This window comes from Populus euphratica, unplaced genomic scaffold (genome assembly GCF_000495115.2).
Source record: "Populus euphratica unplaced genomic scaffold, PopEup_1.0 scaffold248.1, whole genome shotgun sequence".
NCBI classification, from domain to species: Eukaryota; Viridiplantae; Streptophyta; class Magnoliopsida; order Malpighiales; family Salicaceae; genus Populus; species Populus euphratica.
The window spans coordinates 63,586-71,630 of NW_011500131.1; positions in this window are offsets into that span (position 1 = coordinate 63,586).

Below are 8,045 nucleotides of genomic sequence, written 5' to 3' on the forward strand. Positions count from 1 at the left end.
TATATATATATATATATCTGTGTGTGTGTGTGCGCGCGCGTGTTTTGAAATAAAGGATTTTTGTTTCTGAATTTTTGAAAATATTTTGATTCTTATTAGAAAAATCAAGTATTTTGGTATATATCTTATAGTGTAAGTCTATTGAGAAAACAAGCGGAATCCACAAATAATTTCAAAATAGTTTATGACTTTTTTTAGATTTTTTCTTGAAATTTTTTAGTGCCTATTTGGGCTAGACACACAAATAAAGATAAATTAAAACAAAAACAAAGAGGCTTAGGATGTGTTTGACAAAATTAGAGGTATTAAAAATGCCTTAACAGTATGCTTGTTAAAACACCATAGTAGCCAAACAAGGCCTCATGTTTTAAGGAAAAATATGGCTTGCCAAATAATTCGTACTTAAATGTGTATTTTTATCAAGGTTTTATATCATCATTTTACACTTGAAGTATCAATAACTCCTTAACTAAAACATGTTTTATAATAACATATCTAATAATATAAGATACATTTAATTTATGGTAAATATTCATCTTAAATGCAGGCCTATCATATAAATAAAAGGATTGATTGATAAGTTGAAGTAGTGAAATTGAAAGGACAAAGAGATGATCAAATTTAGACAAGAGATACTAGTGTAGTCCAAACTGGAACACTGTTTGGTAATTGAGTCATATCTGGATATGTGAATCTCAAATTTAGGTCTACTATATATGGATGGAAAGGTAAGACATAGGCCTACAACTTTCATGTGGAGATTTAGTTTAATAAGGTCATTTTCAAGTCCAAATTATAACAACAACGAAGAAGTCTGAATCTATACTGCAACCCAAACACTGTTCAGTGTTCAGCCCATATCTAGAGTTCTAAAAGTCCAAATGACCTTAATTTTTTTTCTTGGAAAGGTGAGACAATTTCTTACAATTTTTATATGGAGGTCTGGTGATTAGTACTTAAAAGTGCATTTTTATCATGGTTTTATATCATCATTTTGCACTTGAAGTATCAATAACTCCTTAACCAAAACATGTTTTATAATAATATATCTAATAATATAAGATACCTTTAATTTGTGGTAAATGTTCATTTTAAATGCAGGCCTATCACATAAATGAAAGGATTGATTGATGACTTTAAGAACTTAAATTGCAAGGATAAAGAGATGGCCAAACTTAGAAAAGAGATGTCGGTGCATTCCAAACCGGAACACTGTTCGGTAATTGGGTCATATCTGGAGCTATATATCTTATATTTAGTTCCAATTTATATGGATGGAAAGGTAAGACATAGGCCTAGAACTTTCATATGGAGCCCAAGATCTAAAAAGGTCATTTTCAAGTCCAAATTGTAGCAACAACAAAGAAGCCCGAATCTGTCTTCCAGCCCGAGCACTGTTCAGTATTTTGGCCATATCTGGAGTTCTAGAAGTCCAAATGAGCTGAATTGTTTACACAAGAAAGCTGAGACAATTGTCTACAACTTTCATGTTTGCAACTAGCTCCAATTTGGACGTTATCAGTGACGTTTTACGCAGACAAGAGAAGATAAGGATTGTCACCAAGTCAAAAGTTGGTCACCCACTTATCAATTAGTCATCAAATCAATAGTTCCCAATTTTGGCCTATAAAAGGAGGCATTTGCCATGCATTTAGGCATCTTGGTTTCCAGATCAAGATCATGCTCTTCCTTTCTCTCTTTGTATTTTTTGTAATGTTTATGCTTTGCTTTCATTAATATTAAGTTTATGCCTTTCATTTCCTTTCCTTTACTTAGTTAACTTTTATGTTCTTATTTTGTTTATCTATTTTGCTTTCTTTCATTATGTCTAGCTAAGTTAGTTATGTCAAGATGAAAAGGTTACACTAATGGTGTAAGAATAAGTATAATGTAAACTTAATATGGACTTTAATGTTTGATACTAACATGTTTTATATTTGTTATCTTGTTTACTCTTTAATACTTTGCTTGTTAAATGACTAATCTTGATTTATGTTGTATAACACTTGGTACAACAAATGCTTGGCACTTTCATAGCCCATAATGTATGGTATAACCGACACCTGAGCTATGAAAAGAACTTGATTTGTTTTTAACATAAGTTATAATCATGAATGCTTGACGAGATTTACAAGTATTAGCATTAATTGAATAAGATGACTAATGTAATCATGTTAACAATATATAATCTGATTGGAACCTTCTTTGTGTGTGGTTTCCAATTCAATAATAAGAGTTTATACTATACTTGTTTGATATACCATTAGTGGAACCTCTAACCTTGACATTTGTTATTATTATTGTTTAATCTTTATATTAATTTTCCATCTCCAAGTTCTCATCATCTTCTTCTTCTTCTCTTTCTTTATTATTATTATTACTACTACTACTACTACTACTACTATTATTATTATTACTACTACTACTACTACTACTACTACTACTACTACTACTATTATTATTATTATTATTATTATTATTAGTATTAGTATATTATTATTATTATTATTATTATTATTATTATTATTATTGTTTTTATTATTATTATTATTATTATTATTATTATTATTATTGTTGTTGTTGTTGTTGTTGTTGTTGTTGTTGTTGTTGTTGTTATTGTTATTGTTATTGTTATTGTTGTTGTTTTATTGTTATTTATAATTTGTACAAATAACCTCCCTGTGGTTCGACCCCGGTCTTGCCGGGTTATTTATTACTTCGACACTCCTGCACTTGGGAGAAGACATCAATCTTTTAGTCGTGTCAAGTTTTGGGCGCCGTTGCCGGGGAGGTAAGTTCTTGTTTAAATTATAGTATTTATTTTATTTTCTCTTTTCACTTTTCTTGTATATAATTTTGTTTCTTTTCTTTCTTTTCTTTTTATTTTGTTTTCTTCCTCCTTCTTTTGCTTTCTTCTTCTTTTTTATTTTATTCCTACACGTGCATGAGAGTGTGGTCACGTACATCAAGTGGTAGACTTTGTAGGGTATCCTCATCATTTTCAGAAAATATGGCCGAAGAAGATAATCAATCACTTCATAATGAAAATAATGAGAATAACCGTGCTAGAACACTTAGAGACCACATGAATCCCACAAGAACAAGTGCACCATCATGCATAGTTTTTCCTCCCGATGCATCTCATTTTAATTTTAAACCAGGCATTATTCAACTTTTACCTTCTTTTCATGGCTTAGAATTGGAAAATCCATACTTGCATTTAAGGGAATTTGAGGAGGTGTGCAACACATATAATAACTTAAATTGTAGCATGAACACCATCAGATTAAAGCTTTTTCCTTTTTCATTAAAAGATAAAGCTAAAACATGGCTACAAAATTTAAGACCAGGATCCATTCGTGCTTGGGATGAAATGCAACAACAATTTTTAAAGAAGTTTTTCCCATCTCATAGAACAAACTCTTTCAAGAGACAAATCACCACTTTCACTCAAAAACCAGGAGAAACATTTTACAAATGTTGGGATAGGTATCGAGACTTGCTTAGTACTTGCCCTCATCATGGTTTTGAAACATGGAGATTGGTTTCACATTTCTATGAAGGGTTAACACCTAAAGATAGGCAAATGGTTGAATTGATGTGCAATGGAACTTTTGAAGATAAAGACCCTAATGAAGCAATGGAGTACTTAGACTTGTTAGCTGAAAATGCTCAAAATTGGGACACCGCGGGTACATATGAGGCACCGAGTAAAACTCAACCTCACACATCTAGTGGAGGCATGTACAACCTTAGGGAAGATCATGACCTTCAAGCCAAGTTTGCATCTTTAGCTAGAAAAGTCGAGGCACTAGAATTAAAAAAGAGTGTCAGGGTCTTTATCTTCAAAAATTCCATTGCACATCATTTCAACCATTTGTCTATTCTAAGTGTTAACCCTTCATAAAAATAAGAAACCAATTTCCATGTTTCAAAACCATGATGATTGCAAGTATTAAGCAAGTCTCGATACCTATCCCAACATTGAAAAAATATTGCTCCTAGTTTTTGAGTGAAAGTGATGATTTGTGTTTTGAAAAAGTTTGTTTTGTGAAATAGAAAAAACTTCTTTAAAAACTGTTGTTGCATTTTGATTAGTACTTAAAAATGCATTTTTGTCAAGGTTTTATATCATCATTTAGCACTTAAAGTATTAATAACTCCTTAACTAAAGCATGTTTTATAATAACATATCTAATAATATAAGTTACCTTTAATTTATGGAATTGTTCATTTTAAATGCAGGCTTATCACATAAATGAAAGGATTGATTGATGAGTTGAAGAACTGAAATTGAAAGGACAAAGAGATGGTCAAGCCTAGAAAAGAGATGCTAGTGCAGTCCAAACCGGAACACTGTTTGGTAATTAGGTCATATTTGGAGCTGTAGATCTCGATAACAAGAGAACTAATGTAATCATGTTAACAATTTATAATCTGATTAAAACCTTCCTTGTGTGTGGTTTCCAATTGAATAATGAGAGTTTATACTATATTTGTTTTACATACCATTAATGGATCCTCTAGCCTTGATATTTGTTGTTATCATTTTTTCATCCTTACATTGATCTTTCATCTAAAAGTTCTCATCAACTTCTTCTTTTTTCTTATTATTATTACTACTGCTGTTGTTGCTGCTGCTGTTGCTATTATTATTGTTGTTGTTACTTTTATTGTTATTGTATTATTGTTATCTGTAATTTATACAATTAACATCCATGTGGTTCGACCCCGATCTTGCAGGGTTATTTATTACTTCGACACTCTTGCACTTGGGAGAAGACATCAATCTTTTGTTTGTGTTAGGGAAATAGGGGCGGCTATAAGAGAAAAGGTGAGATAGTCGAGGGAGAAAGGAAGGTTAGGTGGTGTGGGTTTGGCTCAAGGAGTGTGAGGTCTAGTGAGATGAGCGAGGGAGATCAAGGAGAGGGGTTGGTCTCTAGAGAGAAAATCCCAAACCATGGGGGGTGGCGACTTTGGTTTTAAAAGAGATAGGTTTAGGGTTTTCTTGTGTTTCCCTCAATTATGCAAAATTGCCTCCATTTTGTGTATGAGTTAGAAACTCCTATTTATAGGAAAAAATGCTGCAAGATCCCCAAACTTCGTCCCTCAACTTCTTTCTTTTTTTTTATAAATTTAATTTTTCTTATTTTTTTGGATTTTTCTTATCAACATCGACTTGAATGAGAAAAATCTATAATTTTAAAAATAACATGTTAAAAGTCATACACGTTCCAAAGATCTTTGAAAATTTAAATTATTTTGAAACAATGCTGAAAATGCTAAAAACGATGCAAATATATTTTAAAAAATTGGATTTTTAAAATTTTTTTATCAAAATGGTAGGTTAAAAATTAGGTAACAACAATATTATTTATGGTTTTAATCCTTTGACACCATTAGATTTGATTCCTTTACCTATGGATGAAAGGATTAGTCTTGATGGTACTCAAAAAGCACAAGTGGTGAAGGATTTACATGCAATGATTTGACAATAATTAGAGAAAAAAATTAAATAATATGCACACAAGGCTAATAAAGGATAAAAATTAGTAAGGTTTAAATCAGGTGATTGAGTTTGGGTGCATAAGAGGAAGGAAAGGTTCCCTAAAAAAAAAAGATCAAAGTTTATGCCTCAAGAAGATGGTCCTTTTCAAATCATAGAAATGATTAATGATAATGCCTACAAAGTGGATTTACCAAGTGAGTATGGTGTTAGTATTACATTCAATGTTCCTAATCTTTTTTTGTTTAATATACGTGATGATTTGAGGGCTAATCCTTTTGTTTAATCCTTTTGTGTTAGTATTACATTTAATGTTCCTAATCTTTCTTTGTTTAATATAGGTGATGATTTGAGGTCTAATCCTTTTATGTTGAGAGGGGATGATGTGATCTAAGCACTAAAAGATCCATTGGAGGTTCCAGTTGGTCTAGTTATTAGGCTTAGAGCTAAGAGGTTTAAAGAGACTTCCAATGGACTTCAAGACATGTGGACTAAAGTAGACTTCAATAGGAGATATTAAATAATCTTATTCATGTTCAAAAGGGCTTGTTGGTGGAACCAGGACCATTACACAAGGATTGGGAGAAAAAGACTAGATTCAAATAATTTGACCTTTTACTATTTTTTTTAATCATAAATTGAGCTATAGGTCTACTTTTTAGGTGATTCTAGTTGGGCTGAAAACTAGACTTCCACACCTTTCCAATGGTATATGGCATGCCTTCTAATTCTTTAAGATAAGAAAGAACCATCTACTTGAAATTAGGCAGTACTGCAGCCAAATAGAATGCAAAAATAATCGAACTTGCCTTATTAAATTAGTTAGGCTATTAAACTTTCTTTATTTTGTGAGGAAACACTTGATTGGGTTTCAAACTTATTTATTTTATTTATTTTAATTAGTTTGGGCTAGTTTTAGATTGGGTTGATTATTATTTAAATTGGGTTTATATGTGATCCATTAGGGAAACTATGGTTTTCAGCTTGGGGTATAAATACTCTTAAGATTAATTTTCAGCACACTTTTTTTTTCTAATAATATTCTATTTTTTTTCAACCTTTAGTTGTCAATCTTGGTTCTTGATTGAACTTTCAACTCTTCAAAAAATTGATCAATCTTTATTGTGAATTTATACTCATTTTGCTCATCTCTAAGTGTAGGCGTTGTGTTTAGGTTGTTTTATAGTTTTGTTGCCTTAGAGCAAGTCTTCCATTATAATAAGCTAATCCTATTTTCAACAAACTTGGATTAGATAAATCTTGGATTCACAAATTCCATTCAATTCTACTAGGATTCGCATCACATAGAGATTATAAATATTATTGCATGAATATCCTAAATTCCTAAAGACTTGGATATTGGGTGTATAACTAGCCAATCTGACCATTTCAAAATAACAATATATTGACTCTCCTTATAGCATCATACTTTATCATTTGCATTCATCCTTTCTATTATTCATATATTGAACAGTAAAATGTTTTCTCTTTTGTTTTTTTATCAAATGTAATCCTTGGTTTATAGGAGAGAGGGGCTAAAAGAAGAATATGAACCATGTGTTGATAAATGCATGGTAGTAGTTAAAAGAACTTGAGCATTTTAAAATTGTTCAAGAACGTGTAGAGACTAGACTACATGAACTAGAACCATTATACCTATTTGTGGTTCATAATAAAGACTTTCATCTAACTTATCTTAGAATACTTCATAATGAGATAAGGGGACTTAGACAACAATTAGTTTTTATTAGCAGAAAACTGAGTTAAACTCATGTTTTCCATTCCTCAAGTAGATATATCATGAATGTGGTAACTTAGAAATAATTCTAAAATTTTTAGGTTGTGTATAGGAATACTCTTTATAGGTCGTTAATGGATGATTAACTACTGGACTTGATGTATGATCTCCACTTTGATAAGAACACTAATGTGAACCTGACTCGACTTTCCATCCCAATATTGTTCCTAAATTTAAAGAAAATTTTCCTCGATGTGCCCAAGTTGATGCATGAGGTGGATATCTTTCCTTGGAGCCTAGTGATGAGGAGTTAAAGGGAGATGATGATCATGGACACAAGATCTCTCTAGGTTTGTATCAAATTTGCCCTAGTCTTGTGGAGTGAACTTGTTTGTATTGAACATGAACTTATTTTTAATAATATTATAAATGTGTTACTTAGATATTTTTAATGGGAAGTTTGGCAATATGGAGATTTTAACATACAAAATGGAGATGAAAATGGTGACAATAAGATTTTTTATTGAGACACATTATAATGCTAAAGATAAAAATGATGGAGCAAAATCCTCTTATCATAAATTATAAATGTTGTTTCCTAATAGTATAATTTAAGGTGGTTTGAATTTCATGTATGAAGAAAAAAATTTCTTTTCATATCCTAAAGATGATAGATGTTAGCTGATTAGTACTTAAAAGTGCATTTTTATCATGGTTTTATATCATCATTTTGCACTTGAAGTATCAATAACTCCTTAACCAAAGCATATTTTATAATAATATATCTAATAATACAAGATA